Here is a 14,916-nt window from a genome sequence, read left to right as displayed (position 1 = left end):
TGGTCTTTTGTCTCCAATAAATTTTCATGAATATTATTATTTTTATTTATGTAAATTTTTTCCTGTTATTGCTATTTGTGTATGGAATATTTTATTTGTTTTGTAATATAATTTTATTAATCTTATTATAACAAAGAGTAATGAGAGTACTTAAAAAAATATTAAAATTTAGTTAAATGTCTAAAGTAACATTATTAGATAATATAAAATAATTATTTAAATTTGTGTGTTTATTTTTTCTGTAATTTGGCATCTAAAAGTTATTTTAAATAATGTAATTCAATCAATATTTATTTTTTTTGTATTCTGTTTTAAATGAAAATTACCAAACATAATTTATGTTAACACCAACTCAGATTTAGTCAGAGCGGTAATATAAATACACATAATAGTCTTTTGGTTAATCTGTTTGTTATGTTAATAAATTGGATAATTTTTTTTTAAAAATATATTACAATAAAATAAGTATTATTTCGATTGTACTATTTTATATGATTTTTAGGAAAAAATTAGTCTGAAAAAAAGCGTAAAATTATATAATGCGAAACTAAATTTATTTAAACACTCCTTTCTTATTTTTTTCCTTGTTTTTTTAATATTACATCTTGCTCTTTGATTATTTTTCTTTAGGGCTAAATATGTTTTATTTCATGTGAAAAATCTATTTTAGTTCTCTATGTTTCATATTATTTGATTCTTTTTTCATGCATGTTATTATTATTATTATTATTATTATTATTATTATTATTATTATTATTATTATGTACAGATATTTTGGCTACATATTGGGATTTCTTTATCTAAAAGATCAACAATTTTTTTTCATAAATTTAAAGATAATTTGTCACTTCAAGAGTCAATGTTTGATAGTGATTCTGTATTACTCTCTCTCTTCTTTGGTTCACATCATTTACTCCTCTCTTCTTAGCGAAAATCCCGCTTCCAATAAAGAAGATCTTTCTTCACTCTAAATTTTATCCTTTTCCTTTTCCTTCGGTCAGATTTTAGCCCTTCTCATAGGGGTGCCTACAATACTCATGATGTTCCCTGTTAGTCAGCGTTTTCCTCTTGTTCTAGATGGTTACCTACTCCATCATCGGAAATTGCCCAAGCAAACCCCTGATTTTCCGGCTGTAATTGTTGTCGCGTGTAGTAAAGTGAGGTTTGTATTGTTCTGCCATTTATGTGTTAGCTTTTATGGTTAGTGATATTACATATATTCTTCTATCCCATTTTCTTTGATGGTATTACATTACAGGCATTACATCGTGTGATATACTTTTTATCTATTTCAAGGCTTTTTCATCTACTTTTTTTGGGTTTTGTTTGAATAGAAATGTCACGATCGGTTGCTGTTGTTCCAGTTGAATGCAAGCGATATCTTTGTAACGTCAATCCCTGGACTGAATTCTGCAGAATCAAGGTTCAGTTAATGAGGTTGTGGAGTTTCTGTGATTATTCAGATGATGAAGAGTCTATGTTTTTAGAAGGTTTGCTGGTTGATAAATTGGTTAGTGTTTTTTTTACTAAATTTATTTTTTTTATTTATACGAGTGGTAATTTTTTTTATAAAAGCTATAATTTAATCTCTCTATTTTATGTTCTGTGTAGCTAAACAGAATCCATTGTGTTGTGAAGAAAGACTTTATCAAACACTTTCAAAATATCTTGAGGGAAGGGTGTATCTACTACATATCTCAGTTTATTGTTGTTCCAAATAATGGGTCTACTAAAGTCACAAGGCATAGATATAAGTTGATGTTTGACATTAACACAGAAGTAAAAGAAGTTACTGATATCAATTTTCCTCGGATACCATACACACTATATAAGCTGGAAGATTTGTTCGTATTTCGAAAAGATTCATCGTATTTGATAGGTATATAATATATCATAATACTTTTTTCCTGCTACTTACATCTGTGTATGTGTGTGAATTTATTTGTGTACATTTTTTGCTAATTTTGCAAAATATATTTGTTATGAATCTTACCTTATGATATGTATCCTTTATTGTGTTAGATGTAATTGGTTTCTTGATAAGTGTTCAAGAATATCCAGGAATACAACATGGTTATGCAGATAGAATGAAATTGGTTGTGATTCAGCTATATGTAAACGGGTTAGCAATTTACAACAATTTACATTAAGTTTAGTTGATGGATTTATATGTTCATGTTTTTTTTTAAAGTTTTTTCTGTTTTATTAGTTATATGTTGAATGTGATATACTCATTGTATTAAGAATCACATGGATAGTTATAAATATGAGTTCCTGGCATTATTTGTACTAAATTCTGAACTCCAGTGTGGTTTTTAATAGGTCTTATGTTTTGTGTTACCTGTATGGAGAATTCTTTAACCGTATGGCATCTGCATTAATGAATTCTCCTAACCAAGCTCCCATTGTTTTACTTGAATCTTTTAAAGTCAGAGTCTCTAGAGGTGTGTAAAATTTTTCTCCTTATAGTGTTTCACTTGTTTATATAATTATATTTTGTTTTTTATATCATTTATTTATATTCATATATTTGTAGTTATAAAGTTACTCTGTGTTGGTTATTTTGTGTATTTAATATTGTGCATTTGTATTACAATAAAAGATTGATTATTTTCCTGTATATTGTTATTCATAACATTGGGATTGCAAAGGATTCCCAGCACTTGAAAATGTGATCAATTGCAGTAGGATTTTGATTAATCCTGACCTTCCGGAGACTGTAGATTTTATTTACAGGTTGTGTAGAGTGATTATATAATTCAATTTATGTGAATACCTTTCCAGGTTTAGTTGTACTAAGTAGGAATCTAAGTTTAATCTGGTTTTTTTCTATGAAGCTTGAATCCTCTTGAGCCTTGTTTTACTAGTGTTTTATCTTGTGTGGATGGTTTCGTATCTGCAAATATTGATGATGATTTTGTCAATTTTTCGAATGCTGCGAACATTCTTCATCTCAAGGAAAAAGATGAGGTTAAAGTCGTTTGGTTAATAAATTAAATAAAATTTGCATAAACATGTTTTTTCTTTCATGGGATATAATAATATTTGATGTATGTTTATTGTTTGATTTATATCTCACTTGAGGTATATTATTGCAGGATGGTATTTATAATGTTGTTGGGACTATTAAAAGTATTCATAATCATTATGATTGGTGGTATTATTGCTGTCCCTGTGGAGCTGCTTTGGAATTGTTAAATAATGGTTTCAGATGTTCAGCCTGTGAAAGAGATATAAAGAATCCCATTAAAAAGTATATAATCATTGTTATTGTTCACGATAAATGTTTATTAATTGTTTTATATTGCGACTTGTTTATTCTCTCTGATCAAATATTTATACTGTTTTTCTTTTTTTTTTATTGATACAGGTTTAAAGTTATTGTAGATGTTGAAGATTATAGTGGCCACTCTATATTCATCTTATATGATCGAGCTGCAACACTTTTATTGAAGAGAAAATTACGTGATGTTATTCAAGTGTTTGAAGCTGACTATCCGGTCTCTGTTGTGGTGGTTTTGTTTTTGAAATATATTATCTTTAGTTAATTATTCATGGTATATATTTTAGTATTTGAGGAACAAACCTTATTGACATTAGCTATTGTTCAATTATTTGTTCTTTCCTTACAGGTTGTCTATGTGCCTTCTTATCCACCTTGCTTCGATGATATTATTGGGAAAGAGGTTGTACTTAAAGTTGATCGGAAACGAGTAGGATATATGCCCTATATTGGAACTTTCAAAGTTATTAATTGTTGTGATGATGTTGGAGTCATCTCCAAGTTTAAGATTGAGGAAGTTTCAAATGTTAGTTTTTGTTTCTTTTGTTTTGTTTTTAACTCCTTGCACTTTTATAGAGATTCATCTTTGTTTTTCTTTTTTTTTAATCTATTTTGTTAACAAATTGCTTACTAATTTTTGAGTTTTACTATTAACTATGTCAATTTAGATGTTATCTGCTTATTTAAATTTTTTCTTTATTATAGGAGGTTACAAGTATTCCTATGTTGTTTCCTATTTTTGAAGATTTTGGCCAAAATGCTGAATTTGATGTCAATCTGAGGTCCCTTAGATGTAGACTTTCTATTCCTCCAGAGATTCTGAGAACAATTGGAGTGGACACTAATGCTCTTATTGATAAACATAATTTCCGAAGACCCGTAATTCATTGTTTCTCCCTTGTTTCTTTTTTCTTTTTTACGTATTTCTTGTTCTTCGGTAATCTTTGATGGTATTGTTTATGTTAGTTACTTTGATGTGAAGTCTTTTATTGAAAGTATAGGATTCATGTGTATTTTTGGTGGGTACAATAGCTTCTATATGTAACGACAAACAATGGTGTTTTTCAATCTGTTTGTGCGGTGAAGAGATTGAGGCACTGGCATTCAATTCCTTTTGTTCACGTTGTTTGACACATTGGTCTGATGGAATTCTAAGGTCGTTATGACTTTTTGTTAGTTTATGTATACTTTTTTATTTCCTAATATTTTCTGTTAATTATATGAATGATTGGTATACTGATTTTTCTGTTTTTGACTATCTTTCTTTGTAGATTCAGAGTCAGGGTTGTTGTCAGTCACTCTAGAGGTTCTAATTTGCTGATCCTTCATGACAGAGATGTTACATATCTGATAAAGAAAAATTGTTCTGAGTTATTAGAAGAATATCCTACTTCTATAATGGTTTGTTCAATCTAAAACTCTTGTTCAGGAAATTTTCTATTGAATGTACTGAAATTAGTGTATTTAATTTGTTTCCTAGGATGAAAACTTCAGTATCAATAGATCTGACTTGTTGTCCAATTTGGTTGCACAAAAAATTATTTGCATGGTTGATCCCAATGGGGTTCAGGAATACCCAAGAACCGTTTTTTATAATGTTTTTAGATCTTCCGATGATGCTTTGTTGATCAAACTCTTTGAAGATGCTATTGGTGATTAAATGGTTAGTTTTAATCTTTCAGTTGTTTCTTATATTTTTTACGTGATATTGATATTCATTAGTTTTGATGATCTGTCTTTGTTATTTTTACTGCATTTATCAATCCTGTTAATAAATTTTTCATTTTATCATTGAGGTTAGACTATTGGAGATGAATCTTTCCATATAGATTCTCGTGGAGATAGTTTTCCAGCTGCATCAAGTATTTTATCAACTAAGGTAATTGTGCATGTTTTTCCTTTTTTTTTGTTAAACTTTATCTTTTTTCTCATTTAAGTTGAAGTTGTTTTTTGTAATAATACAATATCAAATCTATTTTTTATGGTTAAAATAATTTTTATTATCAATTAACAACATACTGAAAAATCTGTTTAAAATTACTGTTTGTTAAATGTATCGTGAAATTATTGTTCAGTTATTCATATTTCATTTTGAGTGTTAGGTTAACGTATACTGTTGTATTTATGAATATTTTTACAGCATCTTCCTGCTAATTTTCCACATCATCTTATCTGTAACAAAAAGCTAAAAACTCAGTTTGAGGGACTATCAACATCTGCTAGAAAGAGATTAGAAGATGCATTCGAAGCTTGGATGGATACAAATGCTACTGGCGGTCATAAACTATAAGTAGAAGAAGACCAAAAAAATTGCATCAAAAATTATTTGTTGTAACCGAATGACTATAGAAATTGAAGTATTTTGTTTTATATATATTGTTATGCTATTACTATGGAAAAACTTCAATGTTAGCCCTTTATATATTAATATATTCATGTGTTTTCCATGTTCTATATATTTTAATTGTTTTGTATTTGCAGTTTATTATTATTTATTTTTACTTTATAATTTTGTGATGGATTGAATTATTATATACAAAGAAATTATTTTGACTATTATTAAACAGGAGTTTATATGGTTAAAATTGGATGAAAATGAGGGTATAAATATTAATTCATTGTACGAATATATATTAATAGTATCATAATATATTCGTTATAATTATTCCTTATTAGCGTATCTCAATTTAATTTTGTTTCATTTTTTCAGTAAATCTATTTCCGAAAGAAACCCAGACTATTTATTTAAATTAATTTAATCTTATAATTAGTATTTATTGTATTATAAACACTTCAATTTTATATTAAAAAGAACCCATTGGCTTTTCATTTTATTCCTTTTATATTTTTTCTTACCTTCTTTTTGTTTTGTTTCATCTTCTTATTTTTTATTCAAAATAGAGAGGAACCCTTGTTCTTGCGTGGAGATTTGCCATGGAGAATTAATGCGTTCAAGTGATTGAATGCTCTCTTTAGCTGAAGAATTTGCAGAAGTCAATTACAGCAACGTATTCTTTTCCTTCAATATTCAATTTTGCGCTGATCAACTACGACCACAGCCAAATGGCATTGATCTCTGTAAATTTGGTGGTGCTAGCCAAAAGGGGAACTGAAAGAACCGCAACGAATCAACCGGTTAATTAAGTGAATTAATTGCCCAAATTAGATTCCGAAAGGTTAGAGAGAGAATTTGAGGATTTAAAGGTAATTTTTGGACTCAGTGGGTCTTTCTGAGTCAGAAAATGTGCTTTCTACGAAAAATTGTGAAAAATTGCGAACCGGCAATTGAACCGGTTGAATCGGTTCAAGTCTGCTTGGTACCGCACGAGAAAAGTGAAAACCATCAAAATCCTTAGAAAAACATTAGAAATGGAAAACCGGGCTTTAATTTTAAAGATTTGGCCCGAAGTTAGGCCAAACGGGCTAAAAACGCTAACGGGTTGGACCGGACCCAAGTTGGGCCCAAGCCCAACATATAAATACACTTAAATGAACCCATTTCAGCCACTTTCACCCTCATAACCTAAACACAACAGCAGCTGAAGTGAGGAGAGAGGTGAGAGCTTTCCACCATTGTTACTATTCACTTCAAACTTCCCAAGCTCATATCTTGAGCTACGGAGCTCCGATCGCCGCACCGTTTGCGGATACGCGTTCCTTGTGAAGAGCTCTACAAAACCCATTCAAGAAACCCTCAAGGTAATCACGAAATCCTTCCAGTTCTGCTCTTCAAAATTTTGGGTTTTATTAGAGTTTTGGGTTAAATGGGTTTTTGTGATTTTGGATGTTTAGGTTTGCTCTAATCCTTGCTTAGCTTTGGATTTGTGTTATCAAATCTGTTGGAAAAGGTAAAAGCTCTTAAACCCTTGTGAGATTATGCTTATGTTGAACCCTAGGTTGATTTGTGGTGATTTATATGTATATAGTTTGATTATTGTGGCTTTGGGAGCTTTTGGAACTTATTTGTGCTTGTTGGAGTGGATTTGAAAGCTTGGATTGTGGTTGGAAGCTTGTTGGTGCTCATTTTGAGTTTGGGTGCATAAAGGGAATCGGCCAAGGTATGGTTTCGGTTTCCTCTATGTAGTATATAATATTCATGGACACATAGGCTAGTGACCAATAGGATAGGTTGAACTAAAATGATGGTTGGTGTGCTAAATATTGATGAATTGATGAATGTTGAGTTGATTGTGATGAATTATAATGATATGATGATGTTGAATGATTGTATGGATTGGGAGTTGGTTCTTATAATGATTGTAGTGTTATGATTTAAGAAATGGTGGGTTTGATGGTGATTTTGATCATATGTGTTATATAGTTAATGTTGGAATTGAGAATAATGAAATGAGGAGGAAAATATGGTGAGGTTGATGTATTATGCTATAACAGGTACATTTTGATGAAAAATGGAGGTTTGGATGGTTTGGTATGATTTGGTATGGGTATGGTGAGATAGGGTGGTAATTGTGAAGTTGGAAAAATTGATTTTTTGGTGAACTTTGTTCGATCATAACTTTTGCCTCGATTTTCGAAATTGATTGAAAATTATTTAGAATTAAAGATCTTTGAAAACTCTTTGAATCAGTATAAAGATTGTGAAAATTGGAATTTTGTAGAGGAAGTTACGATCATTCAAAGTTGGTGTTAAAAATCTGAAATTTTGCAAAGTTGTAGAGTTTCATGATTTCTGAATTGTGCGGGTGCACACGTCTTGTTTCTCAAAAATTTATTTTTTTTCAACTATTTTGCCTTTTTAACAAGGTTGTAAGCTTCCATAACACCATTTTAAGACATTTGGGCCTAGTTTTGAGTATTAGAACATGGGATATAAATTAAGGGCTCTAGTACATGATTTTAAGGTAAATTAGAAAACGGAGGCCTAGGTTTCTGGCGTGCTGAGAATAGTTTGACGTTAGGTGAAAGATGATTGGTATATGAGATGAGAAATGATAGACTTTTGGTATTTGGAAACTGAGTTATAAAGGGACAGTGGTTGAGATGAGTCGGAGACTCGGATTTAAGTGATGGATATATGTAAGCTGAAAATAATTTTGAAAACCACGGAAATAATATTTTTTTACATGATATTTTGAGACGCTATGCACCTGGCGGGGACGGTGGTTAATCCCGCCTGTCGAGGTAGCGGCGGCGGCGGCGTAAGGACGGTGGTTAATCCCGCTTACGTTGAGATGTGAGGTCTGAGGCAAGAATATCCCGCTCGCATCCCTTCGGATTTATAGGGCGAGCAGGCGCCGGTACCTGGACAGTGATCCGGGCACTATATCTCGGGGGTTCCCATATAAGAAATCCGAAGGGCGACGTCTCCATGGAGATGTGTCGGGTTGGCAGTTGAACCGACAATGTGATATCACAGCCAGTAGGGCAGGCATTCATCATATGCATTTCCTATTTGCTTGTATGCTTTGTCTACTTGTAATGGTTTGCCTAATTGAATAACATGCTTACTTGCTATCTGAATTATTTGCCATATATGCTACTACTTGTGCTTTACTTGCTTTGAACATTATCTGTGTTTTCTGCTGGGATTGAGGAGGTTCGGAAGGCGGTGGCGATGGAATCGCATGGAGGATCGGCTGGTGAAGGCCGTGGGACAGCGGTGTTTGGTTAGAATAGAAATTCCTTAAGATAGATAACCTGGTTTATTTAAGTCAAGTTGGTATATTATGCTTAAATGTTTTATAATGCTTTAAGTTGAATCTTGTGATGGATATGAAGCTTAGGATTGCCTTTGGCGTCCCGGGGTCTTATATCCTATATCACTGGGAACTGTTACCATACTGAGAACCTCCGGTTCTCATACCATATTGTTGTTGTATTTTTCAGATGCAGGTCGCAACCCATCTCGGTGAGTTGCTTTGGTTGGTGACAGGAGCGGAGAATCTTGGGTCATTTTGAGTTCTTTTTGGTTTATTTTGTTTATACATCTCTCCTTTTGTATTTTGTATTGCCTAGAGGCATGTATTTGAGAGAACAAAACTTGTATAAGCTGTTTTCACTGTAGGGTTTTGTATATCAGTATATGGCTAGCCGGCTTAAACTCCGCGAGTTGTGACTAGTTCCCTATGATATTATATACTTATCTTTTGTTATATCTTCTCTGTTTCTTATGCCTTAAGCTAGTAGCTCCGTTAGTACGTTTGTGCTTCGAAATTCTGTTTTTGAGCTATATCTTTCATCGGGCTTCTAGATTATACTATTCTTTCTATATATATATATTATGTTTGAGTTTAGAACTGTCGTAATCTCTGATTAACCTTGGCTTTACGACGCGAGGTAAGGCTTAGGCTAATTAGGGTGTTACATTTAGTGGTATCAGAACGGTTCGTCCTCGTGAGCCTGAGGGATGGACCGATTGTGCTTCATTACATACTCTGTGTGTCTTTTCTTTGATGCTATTAGGTTATCTATTTGATATATGCATAGCATGCTTGTTTGTGAGTGCCTGTTTGGGTTAATTGAAGCACTAGACTTTTGATATTGAGACTGATCACCTTGATATCTATTGTTTGGTGTGGACAGGAATCCTACATGGCTACTCGCGGGCGAGGTCGAATGCGTACACGAGGAAGTAGGAATGAGCAACCAGCTGACAATCACGCCGAATTCATGGCGGCGATGGCGAATCTCGCTAACACCATGGAAGCTAATGCTGCTGCGACTCTGCAAGCAGTGCAGAGATTGGGCCAACCGACTGGGAATGGCAACGGAAATGGGAATGGCGAAGGGAATACCAATGATAATGCTGAAGGTAACGGCGATAACACAGGAGGAGTTCCGATGACCCTGGCGACGTTCCTCAAGGTTCATCCGCCAATTTTCCGAGGATCCACAGATCCTATTGAAGCGGACCACTGGTTCCAGACTATAGAGCGTGCTTTACAGGCGCAACATGTTCCTCTCAATCAATATGTAGAGTTTGCCGCTTATCAGCTAGCGGGAGAGGCCCAGCCCTGGTGGCAAGCTGAGTGTCGTTTGCTACAGCTTCAGAACGCCGACATTCCATGGGAGGTGTTCCAAATGGCTTTCTATAAGAAATACTTTCCTGAGTCTGCAAGGGAAGCAAAGGAGATGGAGCTAATGCAGCTGAAGCAAGGTTCCATGTCCGTGGCAGAGTACACCAACACGTTCGAAGAGCTTTGTAGGTTTTCTCGGGTATGTCAGGGTGACCCGGAGACTTTCGAGAGCTGGAGGTGCATTAAGTACCAAAGGGGCTTGAAGGACAACATTATGACTGCTGTAGCTCCTATGGAGATCTGTGTCTTCTCTGACTTGGTGAACAAAGCAAGGGTAGTGGAGGAGTATGCCAAGACAGTGGTGGCATCTAAGGACACTCATGGAGGGAGCTCTAGTCGTGGGCGTGGCAAGTATTTTCATCCTAGAGGACAAAGCTTCAAAAGAGGGGGATATACTCCTCAAGGCCAGGGGGGCTTTAGAAAGAACAATCAGAATCAGTTTCAGTATGCTAAAGGAAGAGGAAATCAGAGTAAGAGTTATCCGGATTCAGCTTGTGATCGTTGTGGACGTTTTCACCCTTATGACTCATGTAAGATTGGTTTAGGTGGTTGCTTCAAGTGTGGGTTACCTGGCCACATTGCGAGGGATTGCCCTCGTGGGAGGAATCAGAATGCGGGCCAGAGTCAGCATCAAGGTCGAGTCTTTGCTGTGAATGCCAAGGATGCTTCCAAGGCAGATCCTTTGATGAAAGGTATATGTCTAATTGGTGATAAATCCTCAGTTGCATTATATGATACTGGAGCTTCGCATTCGTTTATTTCATTTGCTAAAGTTGAGGAATTAGGCTTGAAAGTATCAGAGTTACCTTTTGATCTACATGTACATACTCCGCATCAAACAATTATGACTAGGTCAAGCTGTAGACAAGTAGGTTTCAAGCTTGAGGGTAGAGACTTTGTACACGATTTGATCTGTTTACCAATGGTGGGGCTGGAGATGATTTTAGGGTTTGATTGGTTGTCGAAGAACCGAATTTTGTTGGATTGCTTTGAACGGACAATTCAGTTTATGCCGGAAGGAGAAAATGGAGCAGTGGTAGCTACAGGGTATTACCTGAACTCTGTAATGGTGCATTATAGTGGGGAGGAGTGTCAGGGTTATATTCTATTGGCTGCCAATGCGTTGGGCGATGCCCAGAACTTAGATCAAATTCTGGTGGTTAGAGATTTTCCAGAAGTGTTCCCGGAAGATATCCCCGAGTTCCCACCTCAAAGAGAAATTGAGTTTACAATTGAATTAGTGCCGGGAGCCGGACCAGTATCGATTGCACCGTATAGAATGGCTCCTATAGAGCTGGCAGAGCTAAAGACTCAGTTGGAAGAGCTTCTGAATAAGAGGTTCATTCGACCGAGTGTATCACCGTGGGGAGCGCCAGTTTTATTGGTGAAGAAGAAAGATGGAGGGATGCATTTGTGTGTGGATTACCGAAAGTTAAATAAAGTGACAGTAAAGAACAAGTACCCGCTGCCAAGGATAGATGACTTGATGGATCAATTGCAAGGAGCTGGAGTGTTTTCCAAGATTGATTTGAGATCCGGTTACCACCAGATAAGAGTGAAGGAAGATGATATCCCTAAGACTGCCTTTAGAACTCGCTATGGACACTACGAGTTTGCGGTAAAGTCTTTTGGGTTAACGAATGCACCTGCTGTTTTCATGGATTATATGAACAGAGTGTTTCGTCCCTTTTTGGACAAATTCGTGGTGGTTTTCATAGATGACATCTTAGTTTACTCTAAGACGGTAAAGGAGCATGAGGAACACTTGAGGATTGTACTGCAAATCTTAAAGGAGCGAAAGTTGTACGCTAAGTTGTCAAAATGCGAGTTCTGGAAGGAGGAAGTAAAGTTCTTAGGCCACATGGTGAGTAAGGGAGGGATAGCTGTAGATCCTTCTAAAGTAGAAGCAGTGATGGAATGGGAAAGACCGACGACTGTGACGGAAGTCAGAAGCTTTTTGGGTTTAGCCGGATATTACCGGAGATTTATCGAAGGATTTTCCCAGATTGCGCTACCAATGACAAAGTTGACAAGGAAAGAAGTGCCGTTCGAGTGGACGTCGGAGTGTGAAGAAAGTTTTCAAATGTTAAAGCAGAGATTAACTTCAGCACCTGTTCTAATCCTACCGGAACCGCCTGAACCGTTTGAGGTATATTGTGATGCTTCTTTGAAGGGTTTAGGTTGCGTGTTGATGCAACACCGGAATGTGGTGGCTTACGCATCGCGTCAGCTAAGACCGCATGAGGTGAATTACCCCACTCATGACTTGGAATTAGTAGCGATTGTGTTTGCATTGAAGATTTGGAGACACCACTTATACGGAGTAAGGTTTAGCGTCTTTTCTGATCATAAGAGTCTCAAGTACATCTTTGATCAGAAAGAGCTAAATATGCGCCAGAGAAGGTGGATGGAGTTGCTTAAAGATTATGATTTCGAGTTGAGTTATCACCCTGGAAAGGCGAACGTGGTAGCAGACGCTTTGAGTCGGAAATCTTTAACAATTGCTTGGATGAGAATCAAAGAAGAAGAACTAGTAGATAAGTTTGTAGATCTTAAGCTGGATATTAGTGAAGTTGCCGGAAGAGCTTGTTTGAATCAGTTACAGATTTCAAGCACGTTTAAATCAGAAATACAATGGGCTCAGCAAGATGAGCAGAAGTTTCAGCAATTGTTTCAACCAGTGGTGATAAGAGACGCGAAGAATTCACTAAGGATGAGGAAGGGTTATGGAGATACAAGGGAAGGATTTGCATACCAGATGTTGGGAGTTTGAGGCGAGACTTGCTGTTGGAGGCTCACAACAGTGGGTTTTCTATTCATCCCGGGAGCACGAAGATGTATTATGACTTGAAGAAGATGTTTTGGTGGCCGGGGATGAAGGGTGATGTAGCTACAGTGGTATCCAAATGTTTGACTTGCCAGAAAGTGAAGATAGAGCATCAAAAACCGTCAGGAATGCTACAACCACTTGAGGTTCCTCAGTGGAAGTGGGAAGGAATTGCTATGGATTTTGTTACCGGTTTACCGAGGACTAGGTCGGGGTTTAAGGGCGATTTGGGTGATCATAGATCGCTTAACCAAATCCGCTCATTTTCTGCCTATCCGACTAAACTGTTCTATGGAGGAATTGGCAAGATTATACATCAAGGAGATAGTGAGGTTGCATGGTGTGCCGTCAAGCATAGTATCGGACCGTGATCCCCGATTCACATCAAGGTTTTGGGGAGCTTTCCAAAGAGCTTTCGGTACGAAGCTATGTCTTAGTACGGCGTATCATCCACAAACAGATGGACAAGCGGAAAGAACTATTCAAACGTTGGAAGATATGCTGAGAGCATGTGTGTTGGATCAACCCGGGAGTTGGGATCGTTACATGCCATTGGTGGAGTTCGCATATAACAACAGCTTTCATGCAAGCATTGGGATGGCTCCGTATGAGGCTTTGTATGGACGAAAGTGTTAGTCTCCACTTTGTTGGTATGAAATTGGAGAAGTAAGTGTTTTGGGTCCAGATTTGATAGCAGAGACTACTGAGAACATTAAGAAGATTCGTGCAAGGATTTTAACTGCCCAAAGTCGACAGAAGAGTTATGCGGATCAGAGAAGGAAACCCTTAGAGTTTGAAGTGGGAGAACACGTATTCCTTAAGGTTACACCGACAACTGGGATTGGAAGAGCAATCAAGACCAAGAAGTTGAACCCAAGATATATAGGACCGTTTGAAGTTTTGAAGAGATTCGGGCCGGTGGCATATCAAGTAGCTTTGCCACCTCATCTGTCTAACTTGCATGACGTATTCCACGTGTCACAGCTCCGTAAATACACGCCGGATGCGGCTCATGTGTTGGAGCCTGAATCGGTCAAGTTGAAAGAGAACTTGACTCTCCAAGTGACACCAGTGAGGATCGATGACACTAGTATGAAGAAGCTGCGAGGAAAGGATGTCCCATTGGTTAAAGTTGCTTGGGAGCGAGCAGGAGTAGAAGAGCACACTTGGGAATTGGAGTCTGAGATGCGAAAAGATTATCCCGAGCTTTTCTCAGGTAATTCAAATTTTGAGGACAAAATTTCTTATTTGGTGGGGAGAATGTAAGAACCGCAACGAATCAACCGGTTAATTAAGTGAATTAATTGCCCAAATTAGATTCCGAAAGGTTAGAGAGAGAATTTGAGGATTTAAAGGTGATTTTTGGACTCAGTGGGTCTTTCTGAGTCAGAAAATGTGCTTTCTACGAAAAACCGTGAAAAATTGCGAACCGGCAATTGAACCGGTTGAATCGGTTCAAGTCTGCCTGGTACCGCACGAGAAAAGTGAAAACCATCAAAAACCTTAGAAAAACATTAGAAATGGAAAACCGGGCTTTAATTTTAAAGATTTGGCCCGAAGTTAGGCCAAACGGGCTAAAAACGCTAACGGGTTGGACCGGACCCAAGTTGGGCCCAAGCCCAACATATAAATACACTTAAATGAACCCATTTCAGCCACTTTCACCCTCATAACCTAAACACAACAGCAGCTGAAGTGAGGAGAGAGGTGAGAGCTTTCCACCATTGTTACTATTCACTTCAAACTTTCCAAGCTCATATCTTGAGCTA

This window comes from Arachis hypogaea, chromosome 6 (assembly GCF_003086295.3).
Source record: "Arachis hypogaea cultivar Tifrunner chromosome 6, arahy.Tifrunner.gnm2.J5K5, whole genome shotgun sequence".
NCBI classification, from domain to species: Eukaryota; Viridiplantae; Streptophyta; class Magnoliopsida; order Fabales; family Fabaceae; genus Arachis; species Arachis hypogaea.
This window is presented reverse-complemented; position numbering follows the sequence as displayed.